The 7,087-nt window shown below is 35.8% G+C and overlaps 1 protein-coding gene across 1 annotated transcript in view; it reads left to right on the top strand.

The window, feature by feature from the left end:
* DOCK4 (dedicator of cytokinesis 4) overlaps nucleotides 1-7,087 on the top strand; it is a 246,511-nt gene that overhangs the window by 45,797 nt on the left and 193,627 nt on the right. The window lies entirely within an intron of this gene.

The following is a 7,087-nucleotide window of genomic DNA, read 5'->3' as shown; positions in this document are numbered from 1 at the left end:
AAACAAAGTCATTACTAAAAGCCAACATGGGTTTGTCAAAAACAGATCATGCCAGACAAATCTTATTGCATTCTTTGACCAAGTGACAAAATTAGTGGACCAGAGGAATGCTGTGGATATAATTTACTTGGACTTCAGTAAGGCATTTGACAAAGTAGATCACAACCTACTACTTGATAAGATAGAAAAATGTGGGTTAGACGGCATCACCACCAGATGGATTCGTAGCTGGCTGACTGGCCATACTCAGCATGTGGTTCTCAGTAGAACTGCATCTACATGGAGGAAAGTGTGTAGTGGGGTGCCCCAGGGCTCTGTTCTGGGCTCAGTGCTCTTCAACATCTTCATCAATGATTTGGACGAGGGAATAGATGGGGAACTCATCAAATTTGCAGATGACACCAAGCTGGCAGGAATAGCCAACACTCCAGAAGACAGGCTTAGGATACAGGAGGATCTGGACACACTTGAACACTGGGTGCTATCTAACAAAATGAAATTCAATGGTGAAAAAAGTAAGGTTCTACATTTAGGCAAGAAAAACCAAATGTACAGGTATAGTATAGGGGATATCTTGCTCAATAGTAGTAACTGTGAGAGGGATCTCGGAGTCCTAGTGGACAATCATTTAAATATGAGCCAGCAGTGTGCTGCAGCTGCCAAAAAAGCCAACACAGTGCTAGGCTGCATTAACAGAGGGATAGAATCAAGATCACGTGAAGTATTAATACCACTTTATAATGACTTGGTAAGGCCACACTTGGAATACTGCATCCAGTTTTGGTCACCATGGTGTAAAAAAGATGTTGAGACTCTAGAAAGAGTACAGAGAAGAGCAACAAAGATGATTAGGGGACTGGCGGCTAAAACATATAGGGAACGGTTGCTGGAATTGGGTATGTCTAGTTTAATGAAGAGAAGGACGAGGGGGACATGATAGCAGTGTTCCAATATCTCAGGGGCTGCCACAAAGAAGAGGGAATCAAGCTATTTTCCAAAGCACCTGAGGGCAGGACAAGAAGCAACGGATGGAAACTAATCAAGGAGAGAAGCAACCTAGAACTAAGGAGAAACTTCCTGACAGTTAGAACAATTAACCAGTGGAACAACCTGCCTCCAGAAGCAGTGAATGCTTCAACACTGGAAGTTTTTAAGAAGAGACTGGACAGCCATTTGTCCGAAATGGTATAGGGTTACCTGCCTGAGCAGGGGGTTGGACTTGATGACCTCCAAGGTCCCTTCCAACTTTATTATTTTTATTTTAATGAATTTTTTATTGATTTTTATAATTGAACAACAAATACCAATATGATGCATACACAAGCAAAAAAAAAATAAATAATACTCAATACATTTTCGGATACACCCGGCTGTCCCAGCCTTGCCTCCACCCTCATCACTTTCCTCTCCTTTCTCCCCCTAGACCCACAACCTCTCCTCCTTCCTCCTTACCACCTCCCTACATCCCCTCTACCTTCTTAACCACCTCATTGAGTGCAGTTTGTGGCACCAGCCGAACATCTCCTCTTATCAACCATTATTTACCTATAATAATTAAATACATCAATTTTTATAATTTCCCCCTAATCCCCCCCCCCCCCCCCGACTCCCCAGAACTAATTACAGGGTTAAACACATCCTAAAGCAATCAAATATTAAAAAAAAAACACTTTAACTCTAATAATAAGAAAACAAAAATTATACGCTATTTTAACACCAAAACTCAAAATATAATTGTCCATCTTCCCCAAATCCAAATAGCTAAAAATTAAACTTTACCATTTCTCTTATAATCATTCGAATATCTTAAACCCATTAAATAGAATCTTTAACTTCTTAAAACAATGTAAATCCTTTAAAATAATATAAATATATCATTAATCTTATAACAAATTCAAACCATAATATTACAAATCCAAAGTTTCCCCCCCCCCAAAAAAGTTTAAAAATAAAATAAAAAAACTTTCAAAACGTTCATATAAGTTTATCCTCCTGGATCTCTTCACTCTACAAGTCCAAGGACTTCGAAAGCATTCTTCTTATTTATATTACTAGTCCAAAATTTTAAAGATATAAACTTCAAAAACATTCCTTATTAGTCTGTCCCAGCGCTTCCATTTTGCATCTCCCCCCGACTTTCCATTCTTTTTCACATCACTGATACCAAATCAACCTTCATAGTCGATGAGTCTTCTGCCTTTTACATTTTATAACGTGTCCGAAATTTCTGCAAGTAGTAAGCCTGTAAGCTTCTTCTAAAAACACAAACAGCAACATCTTCAGCTGGTTTTCTCTGATGCACGACCCATAAATTAACTCTATATAAACTTTTTTTTCTCAAAATTTCACCAGGGAGGTACACCAGGACCATAGCCAGATCCGTTACAGCTTCCTTTCCCAGCTTTTCAAGCTTATCATTTCCCAAATCTCTACAATATAGCATATCATTTTGGGGTGTTTCCATAACATCTTCTTCAACCTCTTCACATAATTTATCCGCTTGTTGCTCTATACAATCTGGAACTATAAACCTCTGGAGAGCAGCTGCCACAGTTTCATATGATTTTTCCAAATTCTTAACCCAGAGATCTTTAACTTCCACACTATATTGCTTAACTGCTTGCATCAAAACATCCTGTAAGTCATTTGTAATTAAAGATAAAGGCATTTTCAATAGATTCCACTCAGCAACCAGCAGAAAAGTAAGAAATTTTTCTTTCTCTCTTTCTTTCTCAGTTCCGCAGCCATTTTAAAACCATTCTCCAAACTTCTTTAAGTATCACTTCAGTAATCCAAAAGAATAACAGAATAAATATCACCAACCAGTAGGCATTACAAATTCGTTGCAGCTAAAACTTTCCAAAGCCGAAGGAGCAACAATGTATGTCTGTCCAGTTAGTAACCAGAAGAAAGTGAAAGTAAAAAACGAAAGTTTCTTTACTGTTCCAAAGAAACGGCAATTCTGCAGCATTTCCTCTCACTTTAAATCTCTACAAAATAAAGAAGATGCTAGTATATTTTCAGAGTCAAAGTCACGAATAGTCCAATATAGCTCCGAACCTCCTGTTTAGTTCCATCTGCTTATAATTTAAATCCAAATATCTTTCAACAGCAGAGGTGGGAGTGCATCTGGCTTCGCTCCAAATGAGTAGGAGCGAAGGCATCATGGGGCGCGGAAAATGTCCAGACTCCGGGCGAGCTACCATCTCTCACCCCCGATTAAAGAAAAACCGGGGTGAAAGGAAGCTCTAGCCCTATCCGGACTAACTCACCCCCCCTCTTCGCCTGAGGGATGAGGTTCCGAGCCGAGAGACAGCTGACGAATGCTGTCTCTTCAGGCTTTGACGCGCTCCCAGACGGGCGGCTAACAAAAGCCGCCATTCGGTGCAGCCTGTCACCACCGGAAGTCCAACTTTTTTTTTTTATTATTATTATTATTATTATTATTATTATTATTATTATTATTATTATTATTATTATTATTATTATTATTATTATTATTATTATTATTATTATTATTATTATTATTATTATTATTAACTGGGTGAGATCTGATCCTCTATGATTTTAAGACATCTTCCTGAAAAATTGCCCAAAGCACTCCCCCTGATCAGAGAGGGGGGGAGGAATTTCTGCCCCATTCCCTCAGGAAAAGAAAAGCGGCAAATTAATTACTCGGGGAAAATAGAGAAATCTACAAGACTAATTTGGAGTTAATATATATATATATATATGGCTTGGAAATTTAGGTACTAAAAGTGCTTTTAAGAACTTTTTTTCTTTTTTTCTTTTTTAAAGAGACTTGAAAAGTTTACAATATAAGTTTTGGATTTAAAAACTGAAAAACAGTGTTAATGACATCTAATGGTGAATTACAGCACTACAACTTATTATGCCTAAAAGAAACCTGCCTTGAAGCCCAGAATTAGATAAGACTTTGGCTGGCCTTGGAAGCTTTCACTTTTGAAGATTGCAGCTGAGAAAATGGAACAGACCTGGGGGCTGCTTATCTATGTGGCAGAGACAATAAACTACTCTAAAATTGGCCTGCCTGAACTAGGAACACAAATACTGACTTTCAAAACTGTATTGTGGAACTATTTTCCTGTAGAAGAAACATACACTATTGCCTGATATGATGGAATATTTTGGATTATAAATCTTTTTTCCCCCAAGTTTTTTATTAATTTTCCAATATTACATTTACATATTTGAAAAGTAGCGTGGCGGCTGAGCACAGTAATTCCATTACATTTTAATATCATCAGTACAAGTCTCATAATCAAGTATTACAACTAATTCCCTCACTTTCCCCCATAATATCTGCTGTCATATTCGAACCAATACATTTCTTATTCTATCAATCAAACAAAAATACCTTTCTAGTATTCATCAATAATCTTCAGTCTATACATATCTTAATTAATTTGACATTCCATCTTTTAGACAATAACCTAGTAAGTTTTTCTTTACTTTAATTTCCCATTGATGTTTAAGTTTAACGTTTAATCTTTGTCATTTCCAGATTTTAAATGATCCCAATTTCTAAGTCTCTTATCTCATATTTGGGGCTAATAATTTTTTTCTTTTCTTCCTTCTACTTCCTTCCTTTCTTCCTTTCCAGAAAAAGAAAAAAAGGAAAAAAAATAAACCACCAGCATTTATACCACAAACCCATATACAAATTTAATTATTAGTATTTATATTTCTAAGTTTTACTTAACCTTTGTCTCAACTCAGAACAATATCTTAAATTCAAATCTTAGTTATTTATAAACATTCAAACTTTTAGCCAATCAGTGACCTGATGGTTAATTTTTCCTTAATATTTCAATTTAACGTTTAATATTTATTTTTTTCCAAATTTTAAATTAAACACAATTCCTTTATCACAATTCCTCATACAATCTAATATTTAAAATACACCCCTTATATAAATTTTACCATCTATCTTAACAAATTAATAAAACAGTATAGTATTCTTATTTCAATATTTATATTTCTAGGTTTTATATGACCAAAATTTTCTTTATCTCAAATCGTTACAATATCTTGTGATATTCTATCCATTTAGATATATTCTATTTTAGATCTCATGTGTAGATCAAAACCCCAATCTTTTTCAATCTTATTCTAGGTTTTTTTCTCTGCCAGGTCATTTTTCGTCTTTTTGCTTTTAAATCATCAAAAAGATCTCCTTGTATTATTGTGGCTATTGTTTGATGTTGATAAGAGCGTCCAGTTGATGTTTTCTTAAGAGGACTAGTTGATTTAGCAGGTCGTCTCTTTGTTTTTCCAGTTTGATGCAGTTGTCCCAAAGTATTTATCTTCTCTTTCATCTGTTTTTCTTTTTTATCTTCAAATTCCTTCTGGTTTATAAGAAAAGTCCTTTCCTTGTTTTCTATTATCAGTTTCTTTTTTGTGTTTTACATTGTCTGTATTTGTTGAGTATCTAAGTCTTCTGTCATAGCATTTGGTTGTTTCACTTTCTCTATAGAATTCTGTATAGATGATTCTTTGGTTGAAGTCATAATTTGAGTTTGCATATCCAGGCTTATACGTAGAGTTTGGATAATCACTTTTAACATATAAAAGAATTTGTTCCTGTGCTTCCTCTGTAGAAGAAATCCATTCCTGTTCTTCTTCCATTGTAGTATATTAAACTAAAAAAAAACTTACAGTCAGAAAGTCCACCAAGTGAGGAGTTGAGCTGAGTTTCTTGCAGATGGTGCTTCAAGGTTGCTTTATATCTTATCTATTTTCAAAGCTGTCAACAAGTCTCTCTTAAGGAATAGCAGATTACGTCTCAGAATTAGTTGGATCTTTTCAGGGTTTCCCCCCCTCTATTTTAAGGGGGGGAAACCCCAAATCTTCAATAGTAATTAGAATAAAAATCAGAGGAAAAAAATAGAGAGAGTAGAAAGTTACAAGTCTTATAATCCACCAATTTTAGGAAATAGAATTCCAATTAGGATCCCAGTATTTTTTCAATGTTTTAAACTCCCGAGTGGTTAATTGCCGCTGTTTCTGGAGGGAGGGCTAAAATCCCCCTTCCCTCACCACAGGGGGGAAAGTACTTTAGCAGCTTATGCAGGTAATTAAGTAATTAGGATGTAAGAGAGGCAGACCTCACCCAGTCCTGTCCACGCTGCTTTGAAGTTGCCAGATGGTAATGTGACTTCGGCTGTTAGCAGCCTAGGGACGAGCCATGTTTCTATGGCCGGTCCTTTGATCCGCCGGTTTGGAGGGATTGCCAGCTCTAATGGGAGAATTGCTGCTCTCCCGGGATCCAGCGAAAGCCCCTCCTTGCTGGTCGTCTCTCCGGGGCATCTTTTGGCCTTTTTCAGGGCCCCCCAGCGATGCGAAACTGAACGGGGAGAGAGAGCAAATCTCCCAACCGTCCATAGTGGCTGCGTGACGAACCGGAAGCCTGGATTATAAATCTTGATTGATAAATAACCTTTAATGGTTCTTTCTTTTCCCTGGACAGAAAGGATATATTTCTCATTGGACAGAAAAATTTGAATTTTACTTATATTTGCTTAGGGGAGGTTTAAGAACGGATTGATATATTGGTTGGATAATCTGGAGCTCCAATGACAATTGACTGAAACTTTCTAAACTCTTAAACAGATTTCTATAAAGGCCACTTACAAAAAATAAATTGGATGTTCCATATTTAGCTCTAAATAGTAAAAAACCATCCTTAATACCTGTCTCCAGAAGCCTCAGTTTGACATACCATCAAGAAAATACTGATGAATCACAGAAATTCTCTCCATGTTGAAATTAATACAAGAAACAATTTCCTTAGCTCATGATGAAATTAAAAATAACACAAAGGAGATGCAAGAACAATTTTCTAATTTAAATCTACAAACTCAGAAAATTTATTTATTTATTTATTTATTTATTTATTTATTTATTTATTTATTTATTACATTTATACCCCGCCCTTCTCCTGGTGGACTCAGGGCGGCTTACAGCCAGTTTAGAAAACAAAACAATCAATACAATATACAAAATTTAAAATATAGTTAAAAAGAAATATTAATATGGGCCTTTTCTTCCTTTTTTAAAAAGTTAT

Source organism: Protobothrops mucrosquamatus, unplaced genomic scaffold (genome assembly GCF_001527695.2).
Source record: "Protobothrops mucrosquamatus isolate PMUCROS unplaced genomic scaffold, P.Mucros_1.0 scaffold_78, whole genome shotgun sequence".
Taxonomy (NCBI): domain Eukaryota; kingdom Metazoa; phylum Chordata; class Lepidosauria; order Squamata; family Viperidae; genus Protobothrops; species Protobothrops mucrosquamatus.
The sequence above is the reverse complement of the archived record's forward strand: the minus strand, read 5'-3'. Positions and strand labels throughout refer to the sequence as shown.